The following is a 27,376-nucleotide window of genomic DNA, read 5'->3' as shown; positions in this document are numbered from 1 at the left end:
GCATTAAAAATGAATGAACGGTCCACGAGGCCTTGACTTTTATAAAGGACACCACAGAACTGCATTTTTACTCAGGAGGCTTTGTGGGCCTGCATTGCAAATGTGGTGACACTGCTCTTGCCACTTTTTTCGTGAACTGCATAATAATGTGATTGTGATAGGTCATGTTCCTCGTTCTGTTTCGCTTTTTTTTTTTAGTTTTTAAAATTAGATCTCTCTCCTATTGATTCCTTGATGTAACCGATTCCAGCAGCAATGATCTAAATCGTTTCTGCCCTTTTATATTATTTGAAATTAGGGCTTCAATTTTTCATAGAGACAATGAATGCAGTTGATTTGCAATGGCTTTCCCATCTTCCATGTAATCACTTCATCATCTATCGGTATGTACAGTATTTCTCTTCCTAAAGTCCACTGACACTTTGTTCTCATGCAATTTGTTTGACTGAAATCTATAAATTGTCCTGGTGTGAGTAGATGTGTTTGTGCCCTGTGATGGACTGCCACCCCATCCTGAATGTGTCTCCACTCTCTAACCAGCTAGGACAACACAAGAAAAATAAAAATCTGTTGCTTTATGTTTCCAGCTTCCTACTTCAAGTGACGTGACTTAGCACTGGTGTTATAATAAATAATTTGTGTCTTCTATCCAATGATGCTGAGATCTCAGACAACCATGATGGTGAAGTAGAAAAAGTGGGGCTGAAAATCTGTGAAGCAACGATGTTGAAAAGTACAAATACAGTACTAACAACTGTACAAGGATAACATTGATTGATTCCAGCTAGAGCAACATAAAAAGAAACAAATTCCTAAGTGCAGAGGAGCTAAAATAAAGCAGAGAGTACACTACACCTACCTGAGACTGGAACTACCGGACTTTTATGTACTAAAATACATTTTCTCATATTGTCATATAATAGTAAAGCCCCAGTAAACAAGATGTATTGGAAATTACACACAAATAACTGACACAGTCTTTCATCTTGAAAATGAATTTGGAAAGATAATCCACTTCGAGAAAATGTAGCCTACACATAAGGTGTACAGATACTTCTCCGGTGCCCTTGGACTAAGTGACAGAGTGCTTTGTTCATTAATCATAAACGAAATGGAAAGCACTAAAAATGCAGTTTTCTCAAAGGTTTGCTTGTACTGTTTAGGCAAACTGCCAAAAACAGCAAACTTGAAAGTTAAAAAAAATATATATCTATAAACCAACAAAAGGGTATTAATTTCAAATTAAGATATTACAGGTCCTGGCATTGTGATGCTCTGAGTGCTTCATCCAGGGTTGGTTTCGGCAGCTGGGCCCCCCGTGACCCTCCATTGATTTAAGAGACTTTGAAATGTAATGTAATGTTAATGTATGTCTCCTTGGCACAGCACACTTACATTACTGTATATAAACAGGTACTTCACATTTTCTGTCTCATTCTTGCCTCATTTTCTGTACCTCCTAAAGGTTTAGAGATTCATTTAATGGCAAAAACTCCAAAGGACATTAAAGACTGCTGCTTTCTTTTATGTTCCAAATCACTGTATCCTGCACTGTAAAAATTCATATTCAAACAAATCAACTGTCATTACCTCTTTTTTTATATTAACCTTATGTGTTCTTTTGTCTTCACCATTTTGATAAATATGACATTAGATGCACCCTGTCCAGGGAGTATTCCCTCCTTGCACCTAATGCTTGCTGGGCTAGGCTCCAGCTTTCCTGTGACCCTGCTCAGGATAAAACGGGTTTAGAAAATTAATGGATGTCTTTAGTGTAGGGAGGCAATATGGTGGCAAAGGAACTGTATGTGCTAAGTTCATACATTTTCCCCAGGTCTGTGTAAGTTTATATATATTTAAGCCAGTAAAGTGGCCCAAAAAAAAAACAAGTCCAAGTTTTTCACAAGATTAGTTTTATTATTTATCGAATTTCTTGTGATGGTTTGCGACCAATCAACGAAAAAAAATGTTTCTGTTCCTTGTCCTTTGTCAGTATGTCATTGTACTTTTTGAAGAATCTTATTTCTCTTTCAGCTATGTCACTCACTACCATCATGCATGTTGACAGTTCACAAAATGTATTCAAAATTGGATCATCTGTCCATTGTTCTGGTGGTTTCTTGAGGAATGATGGGGACCTTTCTTTTGTCTTTTTCCATAAAGTCACGAAAGAAGGATGCTGTTCTTTCTGTTACTAGATTCTTCAACTTTAGCATTTCAGATTCATTTCTCAGCTTAATACATCGAGGAATTCTGGGAATGGTGACCTCTTTAGGCTTTGCACCATCTTTTTCTTTGTTTCTATTCAAAAAGAATAAGGCAGAAACTTCTACTTCCTACTAAAATGTTCTTTAAACTTCTACTTAATGCTAGGATGCTCAGGAAATGTCCTCTTATTACTTGAATGTTTTGGGAACTCCATGTTAGTACTAGAATGTTCTCTGTTTAATTTTTTTAAATGTTTACTAATGTCTTAGTCATGCAAGTGTATGCATATTGAAACAAAATAATGAATTGTATAGAATAAAGCAAACCCTAAATGTTTCTCAGTCAGGGCGAAATTTAAGAGTTAAGGAAGCTATCCTAATGGACAAAAATAAGCTTTGTGGATAAATTACTCTACAAACATCAACTCTTTGCATTGGTTTGTGGACCACCCTAGTAATCCAGCTTTCCTCCTATTCCAAAACGATACAAATAACAGATTACCTGGTGGCTTTAGTTTGGCCCTCTATAAGTGAGTGTGGGTGTTCTTTGAGATTAAATTGTGCCTTTTCCAGGCTTCATTATAGCCTTGAACCGATGCTGCTGAAATAGGTTGTTATGTGTCTTATGACTGTAATTGAAACAAGAAGGTTCAGAAAATGGTTAAATGGATAAATGGTTAAATGGCCCATTTTGGAGATTCATAAAGCAAAATTAGAGGAAGCTAAAAATACTTTATATAAATTTAAGTTTATATGAAATTACAAAAAAAAACTGCTGGTCTTATAGTCATCACATGAATTCTTAAAATGAGTTATAAAGATCTTGTAGGTGCCTTATAACAGATTCTATGCATGTAACTGCGATTAGACAGCTGTGTTATTCTTAATATTTGAAAAATAACATCTGAAATTCTAATAACAAATACCAAATAATTTGTCTATATTCTCAATAATTACAGATAAAAGAAATCAATGTCATGTTACATGTTGCAAACGAAAATTAAAATCTAAAGGATTAAGCTTTTATGGACAGTAAATAGGTCTTCTTCATTTCTGAACAACTGATTGTACCCCAAGGACTCACACAACAGCTTTTCTTGCCTCATCAGTTAAAATGAGTGTGATCTGGCTGAATCTCTCTCTCAGAAGGAACATCTACAAAATTTTCATATACAACTAGAAAGAAGGGTAATTCAAGGTTCCTTGTATTTGCATGCAAATTCATTTGGTATTTTTTTAACTCCTTGAATATTTAGGTCCTTCTTTTGCTGCCTTCTTGAGAGACGCCATTGGCATTGCTACGAGATATGGCTCTAGAGTCGCAGGTAATCGGCCCAACAGGATATAGAGTCAGCTAAGGGTTTCTTGTGTTATCTGATCTGTGGATACAAATATCCTAAGAATAATTTTAAAAGTCTTTTGTTATAGTTTTTTTTAAGTGTTTTAACTGATTTGACCCTTTAACTGTTTTTTTCGACTTCAATTCTTGTCTCTTGTTAGGATTTGGTAGCTAGGTTTATTTTTATTTGTTTTATGTTTGTTGTTCACACACTATTACACTGTATAGCTAAGTACATATAACCTGTCCATTTCTCAGCAGGACAGTACTAACACATCATTCCCCTAAAATATATGGCAAAATCATCAGGTGTCACACACTACATTCCCTGATCTCATTTTCTCAATACTAGCCTATTCTTCTCAGCAGTGAGCCTTCAACCCAAACTCCCTTTTTTATTTCAATTAACCTCCTCTCCCAAGTTAAATGTCTCAATTACGGCCAGCATCAGGAGTGGATACCAAAGGGAGACCAAGGCTTGCTAGGGGGAATTTTAGAATCCAGGTATGCCCTTCTCTAGAAGCCTTATAAAGGTCACGTTTCCAGAGCATTTTCTAACTCATCTCAAACACAGACTGTACAATGCCACCTAATGTCAGTACTCCCAACCTCACTCTTAAATGGTCAACTTGTGCTGCCACCTGATATCAAAAATATCTTTAGGTATCTTGTCAGTCATGAATTGCCTATATCCCTTTGTAGGAGCATCAGCCATCACTAGCATGAGCTAGGTTTTCAGCCTTTCTGGCACCTTGGGAAACATGTATCCGTCGGCATCATAATCTTTCTCTTATAGGTTGCCACTCATGATAACATGATTACCGTGAACCTAGCATGTCTGTGGAGGTTTTTATGTGACATAAGAAATAGCTGCTTCCTCTTGTCATTTAATTTACCACCCTTTCTTGAAGCTTCTATCTCATGTGATTGTGAGAGCCGTGTGGACGCATCTGCTGGAGCTTTATTACAGTACATCTGTGGACGTTTGGAATGACCGACCAGCAGCTAAGAAATATTATTTTATTTTTGTGGGAAAAATGTAAAAAAATATATCAAACACACAAAACAGCAGCTAAAAAACAATTTAAAAATCTAATGAAAAATACACATGAATACAAATGTGCAAATGCACATACTGGTGTGTGGACACAAACATTTCCAAAATGCACCTACAGAAGAGCCTTGTAGGTCAAACGTAGCTCATGTGGTATTTCAGAGCAAGCCTAGCACATCAAATGTTGCAAAGCAGGCTGTTTATAAGTGTTTTGCACTGTTTATTATTGGAACATACTAGGACATTTTGTTAGTAAATTCTGACAATGTTTTTAATTTTTTTTTTTTTTTTTATTTGACTTGCATTTTACAATTACATACGTGCACATTCATTTACATTACCATATAATAAAAAAGTGTGTTTAAATAAACTACATAGACAGAGAGTGTTAAAAAGGTATAAACATCTCTCTTTGTATCCTGCTGAGACTGCTGTTCCAGATTAACAGATTATAACAGTAATAATCCTCTGGAACTGTTTAGAACAGTGGATAATCTAACAAATGGTAATAGTGAACTACAATGCAAAACAGACATTAGCTGTGCAGACCTTCTTTAATGAAAAAATTAACAATATATGATTCCAGATTACCATGTAACCTCACCAAATTAAAACCAGATTAGCAAACCCTGTTTCATCTTGCACACACCAATTGAGTAATTTTAATTTGGCAACAGAATAGGAAGTAATAACTTTAAGTTGTAGAATGAATAGTCCCAACTGAACTAGTTAAAAGCTCAATAGATGCTCAGGCAGCACCCATTCAGCATTATCAATAGTTCATTACTGAATAGCACAGTTCCTGTTGAACTAAAAATGCCAGTTATCAGACCATTACTTAAAAAGTCAGAGCTAGACGTACATAGCTTAATAATTATAGACCCATTTGAAATGTACCCTTTTTCTGTAAAATAGTGGTCGCTACGCAGCTTCAGTGACACCTTGCACACCACAGTTTATTTTAGAAATTTCAATCTGGCTTCAGCATCAGTCATAGTACAGAAACATTACTAACTCATATTGTAAATGACATTCTGATGTCTTGAATGCAACATTTGGAACTATTGACCCTTCTATTTTACTGCACAGGCTGGAAAACAAAATTGGGCTCACAGGCTTGCCTGGCTTAGTTCTTATTTATCAGATCAACACCATTACATTGAGGAATGTGCGGACAGGAATCCATCATCATACTCATTAGTTAAATATGGTGCTCAGCTGGGCTCAATATTAGGACTTTGACTGTTTTCATTTTACATGCTTCCATTTGGAACTATCATTAGAAAACATAAAACATTAATTTTCATTTATATGCAGATGACACCCAGTTAAACCTTTCTTTTGGACCAAATGATATTTCCCAGTGCTGTTTTTAATTAATTGTGTCATTATTTCTAAATACAGAAAAAATAGAAGTGTTAATCATTGGATGCTGACCGCAACAACATTCTATCACTCCTACTCAGTTGGAATCACCCTTAGTTTTACTCAATTAGTAAGCAAGTTAGGTGTTATGTTTGACACTTTCATGTCATTTAAAGCACACATTATAAAACATGTTTTTTTTTTAAATGTTGAAAGATTAGGATGGTTTCTAAATATCCAGGATACTGAGGAATGAATTCATTAATTTATTTCTAGTAGGACTGACAACTGCAATGCATTATTCATCCATCCATTTTCTAACCTGCTGAATCCGAATACAGGGTCACGGGGGTCTGCTGGAGCCAATCCCAGCCAACACAGGGCACAAGGCAGGAACCAATCCTGGGCAGGGTGCCAACCCACCGCAGGACACACACAAACACACCCACACACCAGGGCCAATTTAGAATCGCCAATCCACCTAACCTGCATGTCTTTGGACTGTGGGAGGAAACCGGAGTGCCCGGAGGAAACCCATGCAGACACGGGGAGAACATGCAAACTCCACGCAGGGAGGACCGGGGAAGCGAACCCGGGTCTCCTAACTGCGAGGCAGCAGCGCTACCACTGCACCACCGTGCCACCCTGCACTATTCACTGACTGTTCTAATCATTCTTCATGTAGCTTTGAGTTAAATTCTAAATTCTACTGCAAGAATTATTACACAAACCAGAAAATAAGAACTCCAGTTTTCAAGTCCTTACACTACATCCCAGTTAAGTTTAGGGCTGATATCAAAATCCTCCATTCAACTTATTAAGCCTCAAATGGCGAAGGTCCTGCTTACTAACTGGAACTTAACCATCCATCCATCCATTATCCAACCCGCTATATCCTAACTACAGGGTCACGGGGGTCTGCTGGAGCAAATCTCAGCCAACACAGGGCGCAAGGCAGGAAACAAACCCCGGGCAGGGCACCAGCCCAGCTTGGAACTTATCATTACTTACAAACCAGAGCACATATTAAGATTCTGGCCTACTTAAGATTCCAAGGATTAATAAAATAACAGTGGGAGGTCGAACTTTTACTTACAGAACCCCTATTCTGTGGAATGATCTGACTGCTAATATAAGAGATGTCTCTTCAGTCTGAAAGCTTACTACTTTAGTCTAGCATACCCTGACTAGAGCTGCTGATCAGCTGTGCATACTGATTTTCTGTTTGTTATTGTGGCGAGTGGCTGGGGCTGCTACCCAGCCAGGACACCCAGGAGGACCGGAGGAGGGCTTGTGCCTCCTCCAGACCACGATGGGGCGACCACCCAGGTTGCTTTGGGGAACACGGGTAGAGAGCTTGGAAGCTGAACCCTGTAGGGGCCCGTGGTCACCGCCAGGGGGTGCCCCAATGCCTGGAGAGCCCTGGACCTCAGCACTTCTGCCACACCCGGAAGTGCTGGGGGGAAGAGGATCGGGGGCATCCAGAGTGGTTCCGGGTACACAGTCGGTGCTTGCGCCACACAGGGGAGTGTCGGTGGAAGATTACTGGAGGACAACTGGAGCACATCCGGGTGGATATAAAAGGGGCCGCCTCCCTCCATTTGACGGCTGGAATCGGGTGGAAGAGGACAGAGCTCGGAGGAGGGTAGTGGAGGCAGAGCAGAGAAAGGCATTGTGAGAAGGCCAGGGCTTAAGGGGGTGATTGGTGCTGCGGCACTGGATTTGTGCTCACTACTTGTAAATATTATAGTGTAAAATAAACGTGTGTGGTGAAAACATCATGTCCACCTGTCTGTATCTGGGCTGTACCCCACATTATTTATTTGTACAGAAATATAACAGTTTATAAACTGCTACTAACCCTCTATTCATTTTCTCTTCTCAGTATCTGGATGTGGCACAGGGTGTCATGAACAGACACTAGACTACATTACATGGCGACCCAAAAGTGTGCTTTGGGAGAGTTTATTCCTTTTTACTACAGTAAGTTGTAATGATAGTGCCACCTGGTGGCTCACCTGTGTCACTGAGTTCCTGAGGAAGTGAAACACTAGAATAGACTAAAGCCAGTCTAGCAGACCAAAGGATCAGAGCTTAAAATGTACTTACCCATGCTTGTGCTGCTAGTATAACAGATAAATATATGCAATCCTTTACTATGATTTATTTAACAAAGGTTGATATATGGAATAAAAATGTCATTGCAGAGAAATTATTTTGCTATATGCAGTAACAAAAGGTGTTTTAAAAATTGAATCCTAGATTAGGATGATTCTTCTCCAGATCTCATCAACACTCTTGACAGGAGACTACTTTCTCTCTGAATGCATTTGTGCTCCAAAATGGCATAACTTGGAGAGCTTTGAAGAATAAAATGTTACTGATAAAAGTGGTTTGACAGTTTTCATAAACACATTTGACATAATGGTTACTAAATGAATTAGTCAGAAAAAGCTGATAAATGTATTCAGTTTAACTCATATTACTTTATGAAAAACAGCACTATAAGTCATTTGATGAAAAGACATTGAAAAGACACTGAAGCAAAGCAGAAACAAGAAATATCTTTTGTATTACCACCGTTGATATATTATTCCCTACTTATGCAGCTGTTTATATTACTAGCTCTTACATTTAGTTTGCTGTTTATTACACTTCAAAGGGATCTATAGTTTTTGTTTTTTTTGTCAAAGCACACACCAATGGCTCTACTAATGGTAAAAACACTTTGTGAATTTGAAAAAAAATTGCCTGTATGGTGGGACAGGTATCAGTCCTCTTTATTATAATCTGTTTATTGTCAACATCCTAAAAAGTAAAATAAAATGTGATTCTTCTTACTTTTTTTTATTAAGCTGTAGGAATTGAGAGCTAGCTTAACTTTACAGCTCCAGAAAACAGTGTCTGAATCAGGGCCTTCATGCTCTATCCTCATTCACGTGTGCTTTCTTGGGGTCCTTTAGTGTTCTCCCACATCCGACCGAGTAAGAGCGGTTATATTATTCATGTATGATGCAACATACTGGTGCTGCATCCAGAGTTGGTTTCTGAATTGCATTTGATGCTGCTGGCACTTGGCATGGTGCAGCACTACCCTGAGTTGCAATAAGCAAGTTCAGAAAATGAATGGCTAACAAAAAGATAAATATTTATGGGCTTTATTTTATCATGTCTACCTTTTCTGCAAATAGCTCACAGCTAAACCACTGCAAAGAAAAAAATTCTCTTGTTTTCACACTTAAACTTAATTGAATTTGCAAGATTTACAATGTATGTTGTTATTAGGATGGCAAATACTATTAACAATTCTAATGGAATTGTGGCATATGACAAATAAAACTGAACCTGAACATGTACCCCAAGTGCAAAGCTCTCTCACAAATCTAGAAAATAACTACATATGAATGAATGTTAAAGACGCTTCTAAAATGAATAGGCTGACCCCCAGAGACAAAATGCTATAAAACTTCACTGCCCCTTTACTATTTTTCTCATAAATCTAATGTACATGAAGAATGAAAATGGAGGTGAAGGGGCCTTATATCATACAATGCAAGCTGTAAATCCTTTTTTGCTTGGATTTACTATTTCTCTCCTGGGAATCATCTAGATTTTCCTTTTACACATAGATAACAATTGTTTTTTGGCATATTAAAAAGGATTGTTTTATAGTGAATTAGCAATGAATGTTACAAAATTTCCCTCCTAATTGCCACCCAAACAATTAAATGCGAAAAAAGTTGGAGGATAAAATTGGGTTGCACTTGTAGCCTCTATATATTGTGAATGTAACCCGGGAACAGACAGGCAGACATGTTGTTTTCCACCACCACACGTTTATTTACAAGTCTATTTACAATGTTCAAAGTGCACACACAAACCCACAAAGTCCTGGCCACACACTATGCCTTTCTTCGGGCCGCCTCCACTCTTGCTTCTCCTGCTCTGTCCTACTTCCACCCGACTCCAGCCTCGAATGAAGGGAGGCGGCCCCTTTTATCCACACCCGGATGTGCTTCAGGTGCTTCCCAGCAATCTCCCACCGACACGCCCCCGTCTGGCGGAAGTGCCGGCTGTACTCCCGGAAGCACTCCGGGTGTCCCTGCTTCTCTTCCCCCAAGACCCGTCCAGGGTCTCCAAGGCCTTGTGGCGCCCCCCCACGTGGTCCAAGGTGGGCAGATGCCCTCTTCTGGTCCTTCATGGCGTCCCGGCCGGGTCGTCGCCCCTGGCGTCCCTGACAATATATATACTAGCTGAAATACCCAGCGTTGCCCGGGAGGAAAATAAAGTTTTTTTTAATTGTTTGAGAAAAATATAATAAAAAAAAAACACAACTTTAAAAATATAAATAAATTAACAAACGATAAACCTGGGTTCATTTCCCAGGTCCTCCCTGCGTGGAGTTTGCATGTTCTCCCCGTGCCTGTGTGGGTTTTCTGCGGTGGGCTGGTGCCTTGCCCAGGGTTTGTTTCCTGCCTTGCGCCCTGTTTTGGCTGTAATTGGCTCCAGCAGACCCCCATGATCCTGTAGTTAGAATATAGCAGGATGGATAATGGATGGATGGATAAAGACTCACTTATGTGCTTGTGTTGCGGTGTTGCATGTATGTTATCATACAGCTGATGCTTGGAACCGGCCAATTGTATTTAATTGGAAAAGCAACAGGGGCGCGGTGCTGCTCAAAAATAAAGAATGCTGGCAGTTGCCTGGTATATACTAACTGTGTAAGCCGGTGCTGTTAAAAGCACGGGATCCTAGAAAGTATTTAAATCGTCAGAATTACTCTGGGCATCTCTCTGCTATAAGGATTCATGTTACCGACTTACTCACATCGTTTGTGCATTAGCAGCTAAGCTACTGTCTTTCTTAGGAGGTTTCCTTTTGCCAGTGTACTGGCCTTGCTTGCGTATCCTCAGTGCTGGAGCCCTCACCCCAACTCTACGTCTCACTTCCGGGCCGGACAGACACACACACTTCCACACGTAGAACTCTATTTTAGTTTCAAAAAACATAAAGAATCCTGGCAGTCGCCTCCAGTTTGCCCTCTGGTGGTCGTTCCGAGTGTCAACTGGATGATAATATGCATACAAGACCACAAGATCACCCCCCACCCTACCCAGAAGGGGGTGGGTTATGGCTGATTTCACATTTCACCCTACAGTATTTTTAGTCGACCAATGCGGAACATGTGTACCAAGATTCATGAAAATCGTTCCAGCCATTCGGACATGAAGCTGGAACATACATACACACATTGACTTATATATATATATATATATATAATGTACTGTATAATAAAACACTAAAGACACACAATGAGAAGAAATAGCATGCAGACAGCCATCATCAAAGACAACAAGTATAAAAATGGACAGGATGTGAAGAAGTCACCTTGAAAATAATGACTGAATGAGTCTGAGAAGCTGCCTTTACAGGAATACACTCAAGACAAAGAGCACCAGTGAAGAAGCGCAAATACACACATGTGAATACAGAGAAAGAGGCTTAAAGTGCATGTAGGGCAAGAGGTAGGAAATATTCCTTTGACAGATAGCATGGCTAGTATATATTCTGAGATAACTTAGACATACTGCTAGTTGAATAAGAAGAAGACCCTGGCACAAAATGATCAGCTAAAAGTGCCCAGCAAGCGCCAGGACTGTCTCCTCCTAAGGAGCCAGCTCCAGATTTGTGTTGCCACCAGTGGGGAGCTTGCTCAGTACTGGGAGCAGGTGAGTGTGAGTGCATCTGCACATATAGTGAGGTGAAGACTTTTGTCCAACAGCATTGTGTCAAGAAGGATAGCAAAGAAGCCACTTCTTTCCAAGAAAAACATCCAAGGACAGACTGAATTTTTGCAGGAAGTACAAGGACAGCAGTAGACTGGTGCAAAGTAATTTTTTTGGGATGAATTCTCCTTCCGACTGTTTGGGACATCTGGAAAATCAATTGTGTGGAGAAGGAAAAGGTGAATCCTACCATGAGTTTTGCGCCATGCCAACAGTCAAATATCCTGAAACAATCCATGTGTGAAGTTGCTTCTCATCCAAGGAAGTGGGCAAATTCACAATTCTGCCCAAGAACACAGCCATAAATAAAGAATGGTATCAGAATGTCCTTCAAGAGCAACTTCTCTCGGCAATCCAGGTGCAATTTGGTGATAATCTGTGTGTTTTCCAGCATGATGGAACACCATGTCACAAAGCAAAAGTGATAACGAAGTGGCTAGGAGATCATAAAATTGAAAGCAGAAGCCCACAAATTGTAATTAACTTCAAACACTACAAAGGCAAGAATGGATCACCATCAGTCAGAGTTTAACTCAGAAGCTGATATCCAGCATGCCAGCTCGAATTGCAGAAGTTATGATGAAGAAGGGTCAACACTGTAAATATTGACTCTTTATATAAATTTGATGTATTTGTCAATAAAAGCCTTTGAAACACATAAAATTGTTATAATTGTTCTTCAGTATACCATAGAAACATGTAAAAAAAAGAATCTAAAAATGCTGAAGCATCAAAGTTTGCAAAACACAACAGATCACTGCCAAAACTTTTGGCCACTACTGTAGATGTGTACATAATTGGCTAAAATACAGGATGCAGAGGATAATGATGCAAGGGATAGAAAAATAAATAACAAGCTGGTTAAACTTGCAGATGATAATTCACTACAGATGGACATGGACAGCAAATGGGCTTGGGCAGATATGGGATGAAATTTAATGTATGTAAATGTAAAGTATTAGCTGTAGGTAAACATGTTGGGTTTGAATACACAGTGAGGAAGATTTAGAAGTCGTAGCAGTCTCGTCACTATCAACTTTCAGACAGTGCCCAGAAGCCATTAAGAAGGCTAACAGATTGTTAGGTAATATAGCATGATGTGTTAAGTACAAGTTTAAGGAGGTTATGCTTAAGTTCTATAATGTACTGGTGAGGCCTTATCTGGAGCACTGTGTAATGTTTAGTGTATAGTGTATGGTTTTGTTTTCTGGGTCACAAAAAAAACATAGAAGTGCTAAAAAAATTCCAGAGAAGAGCATCTAGGCTAATTCCAGAACTGCAGGAAAGTGCACTGACTCTTTTTCTCCCTTTCCTGTGGACCATTCACGGGACATTCTACCTGGCTCTTTTGAAGTCACTTCCGGGACTAAGCCTATGGAAGAAGACCTTGCCGGCCCCTGTGATGTCATGTCCAGACTCGAACCAATGGCTGAAGACCATGAGCCCAATCCATATGATCTCACTTCCTGTCTTCCCCTTTTAAATCCTACACCTTTTCCCTAGTCCCTCAGCTCTGTTTTGAACTCGGTTTTGTGCACATCAGTGCTGTCTTTGCTGATCATTACATTTGCAGCCAGGATACCAGATTATTATATACCAGATTTGGGTGGCTGCCCCAAACCTTTATATGACTCTGTCTCGTATTTATGACATTGGCGTAGTTGGCAGGATGGTTAAGTCCCAGAGGAGAAGGGGACAGGACCTGCAATGCACCCAGGTGGGAGCGTACCGGGGCTGAGTGTTCAGGCGGGGAGGGTGTCCCGTGGTTCGGCGAGACCCGGTGTGGGCTCTGCTCCCGGCACGCATAGCTAGGCCACCTAGAGATGCCAAGGAGTGTGTGGGTGAGGCCCACAGAGTTTGGCTTCTCCGGAGGGGGCCGGCAAAAGGGGCTCAGTATGCCTTCTTGGGGGAGAGTGCCCGCCTCCCTGTGAGTCCCGTTTACCACCTAGGGGTGCCCCAGACTGGCAGATGAGTGAAATAAAAAAATGTAGGTTGGACCCAGACCGGCCGACCATCAAACCATCTTGGTCCTTCTGGGCAATGGTAGGGCAGTGGCTACGGCCATTTGAAAACAAGCCCTACCACATAATAGAGCAGGTAGCTTGCTATCTGCTCCTGAAAGCGCTTCCCCATGGCTTCACACAGCCGGTTTGGGGCAAGCAGTTTAAGAACATGGCAGAGCTCACAGAGCTTCTGGAAACACAAAGGGCGGCCTCACACTCTGGGAGAGCAGAACCGTCCCTATGTCAAACTCAGCCGGGGTATGTTCTAAGACCTAACCCAGAGGATGTATCGGCGTCTGCGGTGCTGCGGGCGCGCAAACCGCTTGGAGGCAAGGAGGAATGCAGGTGGAGGACGAAGAGGGGTTGGTGTGCTCTGGCTAATCCGTTGGCGGTCCCACATACTGGCGTGGTGATTGTCAACAGACACAAGACCACAGCTTTGTTCGATTCCGGCAGCAACATTTCCATTGTTGCCCACCGATTTGTGCTACCGCAACAGTGGCTAAAATTTAGGACCGGTATAACGTGTGTCCATGGAGAAATCCACTGGTACAGGTCCGCTGCTTGTGTCATCAGTTACGGAGGATCAGTTCAGAAACTAACCTTAACAGTCCTACCCGATCCTCCACACCTGGTGATACTAGGGCGGGCCTGGTCTAAAATTAAAAGCGGTGAGACACATACCACACCCGGGATTAACTTGGGCCTCATTACAGACAGGAATGAGCCGTCTCAAGCTGCCTCCACACCATGTAATCCGCCGGCAGAGAGAGACGAAGCGACCTGCCAGAGTGACATGGCAACTCCCGGGCCATCGCGTGCTGAAATGTTATCCACCAGCACCGAGACAGAACGGGGGGAACCACGCCCATTGAGGTCGGTGCAGACCCTCTCTCCCTTTTGCGGTTCCAATTTAGAGAGATGCCGGCTTCTTTTAGAAGGGAGCAATGAAATGACGACTCCATGAAGTTTGCTAAAAATGCAGTGGTCCTTGTCAATGGTCAGTGCACTAACCAGTCGATGCCACAGGGCCCTCACTTTGTCTTAGACAATGACCTCCTTTACCGATGCATGATGGGCAGGAGAGATGGCTATTGCTAATCCTGCAGATGTTCCGGCGGTAGGTCTGCAAGTTAACACACGCCCACCTCCTAGGTGGCCACTTGGGCACCGTGAAATCCCTGGAGCGGATCAAGTTCCGTTTCTACTGGCCGGGGATCAATGAGGAGGTTCGTCGCTTTTGCACTTCCTGCCCAGAGTGTCAACTGTGACAAATTCCTAGAAGGGACCGTGCTCCTCTCGTTCCTATACCCTTAATTGACATTTCCTTCCACAGAATTGGGGTCGATTTAGTCGGACCTCTAGAGCCCTCAGCCTGAGGACACAAGTACATTTTAGTCCTCGTGGATTATGCTACCAAATACCCCAAAGCTGTTCCGTTGCGCTCAGCCTCATCTAAAGCCATTGCATGGGAATTACTAGGGGTCTTTGCATGCGTTGGTATCCCCAAGGAAGTCTTGACGGACCAGGGGACACCTTTCACCTCGGAGACGTTCAAGGAGACTGCCAAGTTACTGAAAATAAAGCATTTAAAATCCGCAGTGTATCATCCTCAAACCGATGGTTTAGTAGAGAGGTTTAATCAAACTCTCAAACAAATGCTACGTAAGGTGGTCAGCGAGGAAGGAAGGAACTGGGATCAGCTCCTGCCCCTCATCCTTTTTGCCTATCGGGAAGTCCCACAAGCCTCCATGGGGTTCTCCCCTTTTGAATTATTGTATGTGCGAGAGCCCCGGGGCATCTTAGATATTCTAAAAGAAGGATGGGAAGAAGAGGCTCTTCCCTCTACAAACATACTGGAGTATATCACGCAATTACTTGATAGATTTGGAAAAATTCGGCCCCTCCTTAAAAGTCACATGGAAGAGGCCCAAGCAGCACAGGCCCGATATTACGACCACGGCACGTCTCTCCAGGAGTTCCGCCCGGGAGATCGGGTCATGGTCCTAGTGCTTACCTCCCACTCTAAGTTGCTTGCCCATTGGCAAGGCCCCTACGAAGTTAAGGAGAGGAAAGGACTCGTCGACTATTTGGTGAGTCAACCCAATCGTCGGCTGAGGGAGCAGGTTTATCATGTGAACCTGCTGAAACCGTGGAAGGACAGGGAACCCAATCCCTCCTCCGGCCAGCCCCGATCACTCTTTGCTCACACGGCTAGCCTTAACTTCGGTGCGGATTTGAGTCCCAGACAACGGCGAGAGCTGGTAACAGTTATCTGGTCTGTCCGGGAGGTAGTGAGTGAAAGCCCCAAAAGGACCTCTCTGGATGAGCACCACATTGTGACAGAGCCCGGGGTTATTGTCCAAGAACGCCCGTATCATCTTCCCGAGGCAAAAAGGGCTGAAGTGGAGCCTGAGATCAAGCACATGCTGGAACTAGGTGTGATTGAGGAAAGTCATAGTCCCTGGTCAAACCCCATTGCGTTGGTCGCTAAGCCTGATGGGAGTTGGAGATTTTGCAATGACTTCCGTCGGCTTAATCAAGTCTCCCAATTCGATGCCTACCCAATGCCACGAGTGGATGACCTCCTCGAGAGGCTTGGGCAGGCTCAATACTTGACCACACTGGACATGACAAAGGGGTACTGGCAGGTTCCTTTAGCGGACTCCGCGAAGGCTAAAACTGCGTTTAGCACCCCTAGCAGACACTGGCAGTATCGTGTCCTTCCATTTGGGTTACACGGGGCTCCAGCAACCTTCCAGCATCTGGTGGACAAAGTGCTTCGGCCTCATAACTCAAACAGTGCTGCCTACCTGGATGACGTGGTCATCTATTTCAGCACATGGAGGGAACACCTATAGCAGGTCCAAGCGGTATTACGGACGCTGGGGGAGGCCGGGCTCCAGATCAATCCCAAGAAATGCTTCTTTGGATTGAGCGAAGCCAGATATTTAGTCTACCTGGTGGATCAGGGTACTGTGAGGCCACAGTGCTCCAAAGTAGATGCCATTTTGAAATGGCCCCATCCAAGGTCCAAGCCTTTCTCTGGTTAGCGGGGTACTACCACCGGTTTGTGCCCCGGTTCTCGGAGAGAGCGGCACCCTTGACTGATTTGACAAGGAAGAGGGCCCCGAACATTATGGTATGGACTGAGAAGACAGGAGCTGCGTTTAGTGGCTTGAAGCAGGCCCTTACGTCCGCACCTATTTTGACGGCACCTAACTTTTCTTTGCCTTTCATCCTCCAGATGGACGCTTCGAACACAGGCCTGGGGGCCATGCTGAGCCAAAGCGTCGATGGTGTGAAACACCCCATCATGTCCCTGAGCCGGAAACGGAGAGAGAGACCAGGTATGCAGCGGTGGAATGGGAGACTTTGGCGATTAAATGAGTGATTACCCAGCTGAGGTACTTCCTGCTGGGCCGGGAATTCACCCTTGTCATGGACCATGCTCCTTTACAGTGGATGACCCTGCACAAGGAGTCGAATCCGCGGGTCGCCAGGTGGTTTCTTGACCTCCAGCCGTACAAGTTTTCGCTCATTCATCGTCGGGGCACTCTCCACGCCAACGCTTATGCTCTTTCTCGGGTTCACGACCTCTTGGTTAGGGTCGCCCGACCCAATGGGTCTGGGCTGGGGGGGGGCCTTGTCACACATGTGCGCATGGGAGGCAACTAAAGAGCTTGAGTAAGGGTAGTTCCGAAGTATACCGGGATGTGGCAGAGTTCACTGACTCTTTTTCTCCCTTTCCTGTAGACCATTCACAGGAGATCCCACCTGGCTCTTTTGAAGTCATTTCCGGGACCGAGCCTATGGAAGAAGACCTTACTGGCCCCGGCCCCTGTGATGTCACGTACGGACTCGAACTAATGGCTGAAGACTATGAGCCCGATCCATATGATCTCACTTCCTGTCTTCCCCTTTAAAAACCTACACCTTTTCCCTAGTCCCTCAGTTCTGTTTTGGACTTGGTTTTGTGCACATCAGTGCTGTCTTTGCTGATCATTACTTTTGCAGCCAGGATACCAGATTATATGGGTGGCTGCCCCAAACCTTTATATGACTCTGTCTCATATTTATGACAAGAGCCATAGACATATAGAATAAGTTACCAAGTAGTGTGACAGACAGTAGGACATTAGGGTCCTTCAAAACTTGACTTGATGTTATTTTGAAATAATTAAGTGGATAGGACTGGCATAGTTTTGCTGGGCTGAATGGCCTGTTCTCATGTAAATATTTCTGATGTTCTTATCAAATGCATTGTTTTTTTTCAGTCTAACATATGGCACATCATAAACAGTAACACTGCTTTTACAAATCCCATACCAGAGGTTATATAACAGAGACATATCAACTGGACAGACACACAAATACATTGATATATACACAAAGACAGGTGGATATAAATCCTTTCCAAAAGTTGTGATTCGATTTCATTTTCTGCTGCATAATGTCCTCTAAGAATTCCAGATCTGTTTCACATGTGATGGATAAAATGCAAATTAAACTGCATTGCGCAAATAGTTTTATTTTGTTTTCAAAACCAAAGGCAAGGTTATATGTGCTGCGATGCAGTCTTGCTTGATGCTTAACAAAGATAATGTTGCTGTCAACAATACAGGGTCATTCATGAAAAGGAATAACAACATGAAAGAACAAAAAGAATTGTAATAATTCTACAAATTATTCACAACACATCAGGACACATTAAAATTAGATCATAACTAGTAATCACAAAAATAAAATCTTTAAACACAGTGAAGCCAGAGTTGTACTAATAAGATCCTGACAAGTCAATGGCAGATTTTTGTCAATTTAAAACTTTTTCTGTACTTTTTTAAGTCAGTCCCTAGAAAAACGCTTAATGAGAGTTTTACTGCATTTCATAAAAAGATCCGTGCTAATGCAGTATCATCTAAATACAGGTGAATTTGGGACTTTCATTAGTTGTCAGTTATAATCATCAAACTTAAAAGAAATAAACATTTGAAATACATCAGTCTGTGTGTAATGAATGAATCTAATATATAAGTTTCACTTTTTGAATGGAATTACTGAAATAAATCAACTTTGTCATGATATTCTAATTTTATGACCGGCACCTGTATATATACATTCAGGTTTTGCAGTTTAAAACTTTTAAGTGTTATTGTTTTGGCCTCCATAATAATAATACATTTTATTTATATGGCGACTTAGCCTGTGGTACACAAAATCTGACTCAAAAGGCAGCAGACACATTGCTGCAAATAACCAATAATTATTTTATACAGGGAATACCATTCCAAAGGACTTTACCAGTAAAGATGTAAAGACAATACAATTATGGAAAACCTGAAAGTAAAACTGACTATATATATTTTTTAAACAGTAGGAGGTCATGTAGGTTAATTAAGGTGGGAATAATCCCAGACTTCATAGTATTAAGAGACCAAGTTCTTATCCACTGTGCTACAATTCTATATGTAATTCAGAGCGCTCCAACAGAGTATCTTGTGCATTTGACATTAATCATACATTTGTCTTGTAACAATAGATGTAAACCACTAACAAATGACAGGAGCTTGTAAATAGTCATAATTCATTAAAGGTGAAAGCCTTCCTGAAACTGAGACAATTCTCTTATATATAATAAAAACCTGCCTAATGAGCAAATAACTAACAACCATTTCTGTACAACAATAATTTACATAATTATTCTGTACAATAAACAGGCTTAGTGAGTTACAATTAAGAGACAATTGTAATTGGAAAAATCACGCAGCTCTAGTGATGAGTTAGCTTTGTCTTAGTCAGTATGAATAATTTATTTATATATTTTAAGCAGAACTAAAAGGAAAAGCTGTCAAACTAGAATAAAAGACAGATTGTGAGCAAATCTGATGTGTTTGAGACTTATTAAAGCCTACTTCATCTCCCGGTGGGATTCCAACTGTCAAAATGCAGAACTAGCTAAGCAAGTGGCAGGCAAACTATTCATAAATCTAACAACAAAAACTTGCAGACAATTAAAAAAATCACTTTAATCAGAACAATTATTGGGAAAGAAAATGAGCTGCTTGACTAATGTATTTTATGGCACAAGGAAATTAAAGTGTATTGAAATTTTAAAAAGGAATGCTAAAATGAAATTATCACAAAGAACAGTTTTTGGTTTTTTTCCCACAAATGTTTAAGAGTTCAGCTGTAAAACAGCAATAGCAATCAACAGACTGATGTAAAGTGGGAAAAGAACTGTGCTGCCAATCATCATGACTGTAGTTTAGCAGTAAGGGGCAATAGAGAGAAATAAATAATACGTAATGAGTCAGCACTGGATTTGACTGGGTTCTTCAATATAAAAAAATATACACTGTATCTTAGAATTATTGCCATGGATTGTTTTACTATATTTCTTTCGTGAAGCATTCATGAAAGCCATGGTAGAACACTTGCACATAATTACAATTTGCTAAGAGTATTCTAGCTACCAGTGGCCAGTTCCTTTGTTTTGTTATGCACCATTTTTGACTTTTAGTTTGTAAAACAAATAATAGTCCAGGGCTGGATTCTTCCTTCTGCGTGATGCTACAAGACTAGGCTCCAGTTCCCTGTGACCCTGAACTGGGTTAAGTAGCTCTGAGGATATAATATTATGTATGCTACTGTATGTTCTAACTCAGTCTGGGCAGCATACAGTAAGGATGCAGTTATTAGGGTTGTTGCCTAATGGCTCAAGTAGACAGGACACTGATGGTGGACAGTTTTATATTGCATAGGTCTTTGAAAGCTTTCCTCCAGGATTTCCAGTTTTCTTCTCTTAATTTAGTTAGAGACTCTAAAGTTGTCTGGTGAAAGTCATTATGAATGTGTACCTGTTAAAGTGTGGTTGATCTCTATCTACTTATAGAATTAGCTCATTTATATATGTGATTGTGTCTGTTTTGGAGTTGTGGACTGTGAAAATTTCATTTCTGGAGTTACTTTCATGATTGGTGTTGAAATTAAAAAGTTTTTTTGCTGCAATCTTGATTTTTTTTCTTTACGCAATGCCCAGGAAGTTAGTTACCTCGTGCTTATGACGTCACAGGACGTTACAGCATAAATATTCCAGCATTTTTACACTGCCTATACCCTTAGGTGTATTCAAATACTCTTGTTCTTCTTAGTGTCAGTTAGCTTTATTCCAAGTAAACCCTAATCAGGGTTCAAGTAATGGATTGCTTTTGAATGCGACTTTTGATTTCATCTAGCACTTTTGGGATTAGGTTTCTTGATTTCATTTGATTTTCCTGGTTTTCTTACCCCTTCCTGCTTTGAACTCAGCATTTTCTTAGTTCTCACAATAATCCTTGAGCCCTTTGCATGTCTTCTTACAAACTGTAATAGTCAATAAACGGGATTAGAAAAAGGAAGAATAGATGGAGCTCTTTTCCTGTGTATGGGAACCCTTCACCATCTCAGCCTGATAGTTGGCACATATACACGGGGAGTACAGAAAATCAGCATGCCACTATGCTTTATGTTATATGTGGTTATGCATATGCACACATATTACCATATGCAAATTTTTTGCATTAACATATATCTTGTATTTACACACATGTAATAGTAGTTTATGTTGTAGTATGAATATCAGATGCTATAATAGCCCCTTTTCGAATACATGTACATTTAGAAATAAACTTCAAAATAAGACAAATCCAAAGGTTAAAAAAGGTACATTATATACTCAATAATTTTATGTTTTATTATAGTTACAAAGAGAAATTGAGTAAATAAGGAAATTCTAGGATAGCTAAATCAGTTCTTGCAAATCATATTTGAGTATGATAATGAAAGCAGCCAACACACTCTTTTGTTCACTGGCTGACCATCCATCACAGAGTAAACAATGGTTAACATTTAAGTGTAATATGGTTAGAATTCATCGTTTTTGGACCTTATTGTCAAATGAGGTTGAACTCAGTTTTTAGAGCTAAGGTCTCATCCACAGACAAGAAACTTTCCACTGTTCCTGTTGTACCAAAACCCCTTGCTTTGTTGATGTGCTGTCTTCTTGTGCTTTAACAACTGTTTGTTTCAAAAACTGAAATTAGCATTAAAAGTGAATCTCATTTTTTCAAATGTTTGAGTGTTTTGTCCTTCAATGTTTGTAGTAAGGTGTGTGTGTGTTGGTTGGGTCTAGAATTATGCCTCAAGTTACAAGAACCTACTTTTTACATAGTAAGGCTCCACTCCAAAATACAATTCATATAGAAATTTGAGTACCAATGTACGCATTACACACTTTCATATAAATTAACAGCAACAAAGCAACTCCTGGTCAGTATTTAAATCTGAAAGCAAAAGAGCCAGGGTCCAAACTGTCAATGGAGGTCTGGACGTTCTAACTAGAATTTCATGGCCGACCTACTTATCCTCTTTCTGATTACTAGATATCAACTATGTTTATGCTTACAGTCTTGTGCAAATAGTACAATAAAATTCTTACTTGCATGTCTCCTCAGAGTAGGGACTGTGCTACACTACCAACAAAAGACACACCCAATTAAAAATGCAATGTAACATATACTGTATAGACAATTATCTACAATATATGAAAAACAAGGACATGTACACTGTTTGTTATTATGATCATTGGGTAATGGCACTGTACAATTTGCCAGAAGGAATGAGAAAGAAAAGGCTGGCTGCACAGTATGGCTGAGATCTTTAATCTGCCTAACATCTTTATATCTGCGTAATATATTTAATAATAATGTCTGCCTTTCTAAGGTAACTTGGATTATATATGTCCTGAACAACTGGGTACCACCTTCACCACCCTCTGAAGTGCTTTATGATCTTGAGCCAAGCAGGTGCCATACCAGGCATTCATTAATAATGGATGTTAGTGAGAACCCTTTGAAAAACTGAGCTTTTCTTGCATATCTGACAAAGCAGAGGTGTTGGTAAGCCTTCCTAACAATAGTCAAAATATGTTGTTCCTAATTCATCAGTTCATCGTTAATAGCCTCTCCCAGACTTTTAAAGCTGCTCACCCTCTCAATAGCATCCCCCTTGATGGTCTGCTTTTTGAAATAAATGCCAGCTCCTTGGTTTTGCTGATATTAAATGTGGGACTGTTGTCCTGGCAATACTGAGTCAGCAGGAAAATGTCTTTTCTGTACACCATCTCGTCATTTTTGGTGATCAGAACTATGATGGAAGTATCATCAGAAAATGTAATGATGGGAGACATATACTGTAGAAGGCAAACAAGGAGTACCAAAGGACACTCAGGACACTACCCTGTGGAGAGCCTGTGTTCAGAGCTAGTGTGGAGGTAATGATGCTGAAAATGCAAACATGATGAGCTCTGCAAGTCAGAAAGTCCAAAATCCATTTCTAGAGGGTGACATTAGTTTGGGGGTATTTGTGAGGTCATCATTGAAGTCACTTCCATAGATCATCTTTGAAATTAAAACAACTTAATCTCCTGGAATTAAAACATATCTGAGAATGTATTATTATTTATAGACAAGTGTATCCATGAAGATTATTAAGCCTCAAACCTTTTGCAATAGACAGCTGGATCCCCTTCTGCCACATGAATAAACTGAATACCTTTTTGATACTCCTATCTAGCATCCTGCTACACCTTGGACAGCGTCTACAATCACAGAGGCTCTGTAATCACCAGTGTGGGTTTCCTTTAAATGTACAGTAGCTCCAGTCAGACCAGTCTCTTATTCTTTTCCAAATGTCTTCCCCATTTTTCTCAAGAAGTTGCCTGTCAGTCAAATAACACATCACCATGTATATATGTGTGAGATTTAAAATATATTATAATTTATTCAAATGTAATTAATTCGAGGTCAGTGCACATTTCCTTAAAATCAAGGCGCCACTTCATAATCTGTGCATCATGCAGCAGTGAAAGGAAAAAAGGCTACACCAGCTTGATGTATTTAAAGTATATTGCAGAATGACAGGAGCAGATATAATTGAACTCAGATGTGGAGGCATTCCAAAAAAGCCATTTTTCCAAAATGTCATTCTTACTCATCTGCTGCAAAAGCCAGATAAAGAAACGTGCTTTTTATCCTCTTGTAAAAAAAGAATAGTAATGTATATATTTTAATTCTAGTAAAGATATTGTCAAAATGTGTGAGCAGCGAACAGAAAGCAGCCTTCTATGGAGAAGTGTTACAATCATGCAAATGTAATGCTCACACTTTAAGGTTAACACTGAATTTAAAAAAAAAAAACAAAAAAAACAATATTAAGCAAGTGTTGCCACTAACTGATAAAAAACATTTTCTATTGCTCTAACATTGAGGACATAGTTATTGCTGTCTTTTATGGTATAGTTATAAACTGTCATTCTAACAAGTTGACTTTTATATTAGTTACTGTACACATAATAAGAAAGAGCAAAAAGGCACAAACGTTTGCTTTGACCATTTTGTAAATTACATTCATTCAATACGTTTGCTATAAGATTGAGTCATTTAATTACAAAAAGACATTTCTCTAAAACATAAAGAACATTCTCACACTGCACACTTTAAGTCAATTTCAGTTTCATGGGAGACAAGAGCATGCCCAAGTACTTAGATGTAAAAAAGTGAGCTTCCATCCAGCATAATATGAATGTCCAGTATATCAGTACATTTATGACAATACTTTTTCATTTACAGTTATTGTAATACTTTTGCATTGATCAGGACATGCATAACTTAAAAGGTTTTGATTGATGAATCCATGATAGACTAGCTATCCACCCAAACCAGCCATTTATTTTCTACTGTTTTTTCTGGTGACAGATTTAAAAAGTTTTAAGAAGATGAAGAGGAAAGACCTGACTTTCATTTCTCCAGAAACAGATTGCAGCTCTTTCTGGGGGATTCCCTGAGCAGATGTGAGAAATAATCACTTTATGGTGTCCTTGGACTGCTCTGCTCTCTTTTCCCAGTAGGTTCTGCCTTATAAGCATGCAGCAGGATGTGCCCAGGGGTATCCTTCTGACCAGCTGCCCAAACCATCTCAGTAGGTGCCTCTAGATTAGGTATGGAATCCAGTTTAATGTTTTAATCGACTCTGTTTTATTGGTTTAATTACAATAAACTGGTGTTTCTGTTTCCCACCTGTCTTCTGCCAGGAAGGGTCAGACCTCCATCAACATAAATGGGATTAAGTGTGTTCACAAAACTTATGCATTTATGTTTAGCAAGAACAATGGCCACTGGTGTAGCAGTTTGTGCCACTACATCATAGCTTTGCAGATCTGAGTTTAGATCAAAGCAGTGTTCACAAGTTATTAGTGTTTTTACAAGGATTTTCACTGGGTTTCTACAACCATAAGATTTGCACATTAAATTCTTTGAATATCTAAATTGGCCTAGATTCAGATATTATCGGCTTTCTAGCTTTGAGCAGGTGAGAAAGACAGGGAAGCAAGATGGTGTGATACAGTCTTTAACTATCTCCTGTTTTCCCAAGAGCAGAAGAATAATTTTTAGACAAACTATGACATCATTTCTTACCCTCAATGTGCTGCTCTATCCCTTCTTGTCCAGCTCATATATACAGTATACCAGTTTCCCGCTGGAAGTCGGAGTTCATTTTGGACCCTGATCCTGAAGAGGATTTAATTCTAGATCTGTCAAACCAGTATTCTGAGAACTATGGTTGTTCGCCTTGTTCTTCAATATTTACTTTTTGGCTTTTTTTTTTTCCTTAATATAATATGGCTTCTGGTTTGGTGCCCCAATTCCCTCATGCTCTCTGTTTTTTTGTTTTACACAGCAATTGTACAGGGCGTGATTGCTTGTGAGCTACAATGGAGGATGCATCTCATCTATCGTTGGTTCTTGGCTTGTGTATGTATCAGTAAGAAGAGGTAGATGGATATTTATTAGTACTAGCTAACTGAAAACCTCAGTTCCCAAACCACCTGTTTTACTTTTTATTTTGAGACAGTGCAACTTTAACAATTTGGTCTGATTGAAGAATCATCTAAAATCTAAAATCATCACTCCAGATCTGATTAACAGAAATGCAACTACCTCTCATGGTTTCCATACACTATGTCTGTTTATTTGATAAATTCAATCCCTCCTAATGTTCCACAAAAATATTTTACATAATACCCTTATTTTCAGGTCATGGTGTGAATCAAGCAAGTGCTTTTTTAAGAAATGAAAAATATGTTACTGGAACAACTTTCTATCGTAAAATATTCAATGGGCCAGAAAGAAGAATGACAAATTACACAGTTTAAAAGACGACTCATTTTGTAACTCATATTGTATCTATTATCATTTGTATTGTAATAATCTTCTTCTTTCGGCTGCTCCCTTTAGGGGTTGCCACAGTGGATCATCTTTTCCATAGTTTGCATTGTAATAATGAATAATATATAATAATAAAAAAAAATGAAGTGCATTTATCTTAGATTTTGTGAGCTTTTTAAATTTTTGCATCAGACTACAGTATATGTGGAATGAGAAACCATTTCTCTCAGTGTCTTAGAGAAGAAATAATTGACAAATTAAATCGCAGCAGTCTTCAGAACACTTTAGCAAGTGAAACCACAATGTATGTCTATTCAATTAAGGAATAATTTAAAAAGACACATTAAGGATGTCTGAAGAAAAATTACATTAATTCACTTTCTAGTAATTTCTGTTTTATACTAATAGTTAAAACAATGTAGAAGAAAGTCTTCATGTTGGAGAGAGGATCCATAAGGAATTTCCTTATTTAATCAATTGAAACAAATGCTGTTAATTTTCTAAAGACAATTATGTTCAGATAAACTGTTTACATACACAGAGAGTCTTCATATCAAATTAAATAAAAAAAAAGTAGTTAAGAAGCCAGAAATGAAAGCAAAGATGCAGAAAAATATATTTAGCTGACTAGTTAGGTTAACATATATTACTGGAATCATGGTGATAAATAAGAGTTTGCTCCACAAATTGGCCACTTTTCTCTAATAACCAGTAATAATAAACCAATAACCTCTAATAAACCAATACTGACGATGACAAACTTACATGAAGCAAATAAGAAAGATATTAGCAAGATGAAAAGTTATAACCAGTTAATGTGACTACCTTTCAGGAAGATGTCTATAACAATAGCTGGTTAGATATATGGGTAATATGGGTAAATATGGGTAATTTACATGCACAAAACACACTACCCACATGCACCCTCTTCTAACGGAAACAAAGAGATTAAGGAAGTCCAATGAATTCAGTGTCAGTCTTCTCAAAATGAGAATGGTGAAAGGTTTGTTGCAACACCCCAAGGAGTGTGCTTTGCTTTCACACTCTTGAACACTTCTAGAAAAGTGGACATTTCAACATTTGTAAGTGCTAGTCTTTTATGGTAATTTATGATATTTAAGCGGCATTATCTATCTATCTATCTATCTATCTATCTATCTATCTATCTATCTATCTATCTATCTATCTATCTATCTATCTATCTATCTATCTATCTATCTATCTATCTATCTATCTATCTATCTATCTATCTATCTATTGTGAAGGATGGCCAGCCATTTATCCCGGCCAATACCCCCAAGCCGCCAGGTGGAGCCCTCCTTGCAGCATGGAGGTCCCCAGAAGACCAGCAGGGCA

General features: G+C 39.9%; 1 protein-coding gene across 1 annotated transcript in view; it reads right to left on the bottom strand.

Annotated features, from left to right (window-relative positions):
• Positions 1 to 27,376, bottom strand: part of tnr (tenascin R (restrictin, janusin)) — a 208,313-nt gene that overhangs the window by 160,772 nt on the left and 20,165 nt on the right. The gene's annotated exons all lie outside the window — the stretch shown is intronic.

The sequence above is a fragment of the Polypterus senegalus genome, chromosome 14 (assembly GCF_016835505.1).
Source record: "Polypterus senegalus isolate Bchr_013 chromosome 14, ASM1683550v1, whole genome shotgun sequence".
Classification (NCBI taxonomy): Eukaryota; Metazoa; Chordata; class Cladistia; order Polypteriformes; family Polypteridae; genus Polypterus; species Polypterus senegalus.
The sequence above is the reverse complement of the archived record's forward strand: the minus strand, read 5'-3'. Positions and strand labels throughout refer to the sequence as shown.